The following is a 3,275-nucleotide window of genomic DNA, read 5'->3' on the forward strand; positions in this document are numbered from 1 at the left end:
AAAAAAAAAAAAAAAAAAACACTTAGTGCGACTTAATCGCGCCTCCCTGCAGAGCGCTGGCGAGCTGACCGGGGAAGAAGGAGTCGCACGGGCTGGAGTCGCGCGTCCCGCTCCGCCCGGGAATCGGAGCCCGCACGGCGCGGAGACGGGGCCGGGCTGCGCCGCGCGACCTCCTCCGCCAGGCGCGCCCCCTTCCCCACGCCCGGGAGGCGCGGAGCCCGCACCGCTCGTCCGCCTCTTCTGGCAGGGACGCAGAGAGCGGGGCCAGAAGGAGGTGAGAAGAGGGGACGAGACCTTGAACAGGGCAGTTGGAACAATAACTTCACTGGGGATCCAAGCAGAGTGTGCTGAAGGTGCCGGCCCTCCGGCGCGGGGCCAGAGCGCCCACGCTGCTCGGTCAGGAAGTTTAATCACATCCCAATCCGCAGCATCTAGAACCGGGCGCCCGGGCGCGGCTGGGTCTCCGGCCTGGGGCCGGTGCCGCCCACCCATGGGAGAGCTCAAGCGCCATCCACGGAGACCCCAGGGAATAAGGGCTCATAACAACTCCAGCTACCGTTTACTAAGCACTTCCAGGGACCTACACTCGGTCAGTGCTGTTAGTTCTGCAGACACCCACTCACGCGAAGTGGATAGATGCCGTCCCCACGGGACAGGGGAGGACGGGGAGGCACTGCCAGAGGACTGCGCAAGGGCAAAGAGCTGCTGCACGCGGCAGGGCCAGCCTTCGAAACCTGGTTTGCCTGACGCTTGCTCTGCGCCACCAAGCCAATGGGCTGAGTGACCTCTTCCTGGGGACATGGGCATTTCCAAGACGCTGTGTTTAGAGACAGCGTTGGCCTTTCCAACATACGCATCGGCTTTGCGGGCCAGCTTCACCCCTGGGTTGGCGGGGGGCTCCAGGAAGCAGCCAAAGGCGCCGGTGTCTGTCACAGTGGCTGGACTGTGTGTGACCTACTCGGTTCTCTGGTCCTGAGGATGTGTCTGCTTTGGGGATTGTCCAAGTGACCAGCTGCTGAGGCCGACAGGCCCCAAGCTGGCAGACAGCTTAGAGCCCCTTAGTCTCAGGGGTGCAGCCCGGTCCCCTACTTATTCTCTACGTACAAAGCCGAGCCCACGGGGTGGCCATCACTCCACTAAGAACTGCAGAGCTGGGACTACAATCCGGGGATCATAATTTCCTGGAAAATGCCCTTCACATCTGTCAGGGGTTTTTTCTGGCTTAACCAGGAGAGAATGGCTAAAGATGTGGGGGAAAGAAAGGGGAGAGCTGGAAAAAGAGATTATACCAAGGGGATAGAACTGACTGTGTTCTAAAATAATGTAATTTGTAGACTACCTGCTTTTCAGACCTGTTCATGCCTTTGCCTTGCTGAGCCTTTAGTCTGTCACCAGGTCTCAACGAAAACATGATGGGGGTGAAAACCAAGAGTAAATCAGCGTTTATTTGGGGGTTTTTGTTTGTTTTGTTTTTTGTCTTTTTGAGACAGGGTCTCGCTATTGCAGTTCAGGCTGGCCTTGGACTCACTTTGTAGCCCAGGCTGGTCTCGGTCTCGAACTTGCAACGATCCTCCTCCCTCAGCCTCCCAAGTTCTGCAATTACAGGCGTGCACCACCATGCGCAACTTAAACAGCGTTCATAGTGTACCGTATAGTCTGTTAATTCTATCTTTACCGTGATAAGAATCTCACATTAATAAGAATCTAATTCTGCGTCTAGACAGTATCTACTACCAACTGTTTTTCACTGCCCTATGTAAAGTGCACTAAAGGAAATGAACGTAAAGACTGGGGGAGGAAAATGCCACCACAATGCTGTTGGAATAAATTTTAAATTCTCTGTCCCACAAGAAGCCGGATGAGGACAAATGAGAAAATGACTACTGAGGAAAAGTCTCAACCTTCCTAGCCCTCTGGGAGGCTGAGGCAGGAGGATGGCAAGTTCAAGTCCAGCCTTGGCAACTTGGTGACTTAGTAAGACCCTGTCTCAAAGTAAAAATTAAAAGGGCTGAAGGCCTTGGCTTCAATCCCTTGGTGAGAAGAAAGAGAGAAAGAGAGAAAGAAAGAAACAAAGAAAAGAAAGAAAGAAAGAGAGAGAGAGGGAAAGAAAGAAAGAAAGAAAGAAAGAAAGAAAGAAAGAAAGAAAGAAAAGGAAAAGAGTCTCAACTGAATGCCAGGTAAATTGGAGTAAATGACAGTTGCACCACAGCAGAAGTGCACTTGAGAGCCAGATCCTACCCAGCAGAATCCAGCTGCCTTGCCCAGGATTCCAGTACCCTGGGACCATCTGAGGATATGAAGCTGGGCAGAAAGGAAAAAAAAAGGTAGAATCAGGGCATTTGGGAAAGTGGCAAGTTCTAAAGAGGAAAAATTGGCAGACTATTGTCAGTTCTTGTTCTACAAATTGTGTTTTCCCTAATCTTTCTGCCAACATTTGGAGGCTTCCTCAGGTCCTCACTAAACTGAGCAGCTTCAGAAGACAAGGAGGCAGAATATAAAACAAGAGAAATAACGCACACTGAGCAGTACACGTCCTTACTGCAGTTAACCCTCGTCCCCGCTGCAGTTACTCATACTTTCCAGGTGAAATGCAGGGGGATGGCGTTCAGTAACAGGTGGTAGGTGGCGGAGCTGCGCTCTTGGGGGCTGCAGACTCTTCTGAGGAGGTCACATTTCAGCCCCTGCTCCCACACGGGCCACATGAGTCCTAGGCCTACTCCCTCTCTAGTTCCTTCAGAAGAAAGTTTTTACAGATTGACCGAATCTCATGAGCTTCACTGGGCCACACTTCCCTAGTGGGTGGGGTTTCTGTCCCCCAAGCCTGGGGCCACACTTTTCCCTCTGTCTTCTACAGGCCCAGGCCCAGGCTGAGAAGGCAAATTTGGGGGGGCCTGCCCATTTCACTGGCATGGTCACTGCCTTTCTGCATACTGACTTGAGCAACCAGTTTCTAGATCTTCAGTAAAATGACAGAAAGAGGAAAGAAGTGAGGTAAGAGAAGTAGAACCTTGAGCAAGTTGTGGGAAAGGATGTCGGGGGCTTGCACAGCCATTAATGTACTATCATTTTACACTATCACTAATACCACCCCCTGGAACCTCTAGGGGAGGAGAGAGGGTGGGCGGGCCCAGGGTCCTCATATGCTTGGAATTGTAATTCTGTCCTAGAAGTTCTAATTCTATTCTAAAAGCAACAGAAACATTCACTTATTTATCTTCAATGTATTATATTGCCTGGTGCCACAGAATTACTGTACTACAACTAAGGTAGTGCTT

Source organism: Chinchilla lanigera, unplaced genomic scaffold (genome assembly GCF_000276665.1).
Source record: "Chinchilla lanigera isolate Chin_1 unplaced genomic scaffold, ChiLan1.0 scaffold00016, whole genome shotgun sequence".
In the NCBI taxonomy this organism is placed as follows: Eukaryota; Metazoa; Chordata; class Mammalia; order Rodentia; family Chinchillidae; genus Chinchilla; species Chinchilla lanigera.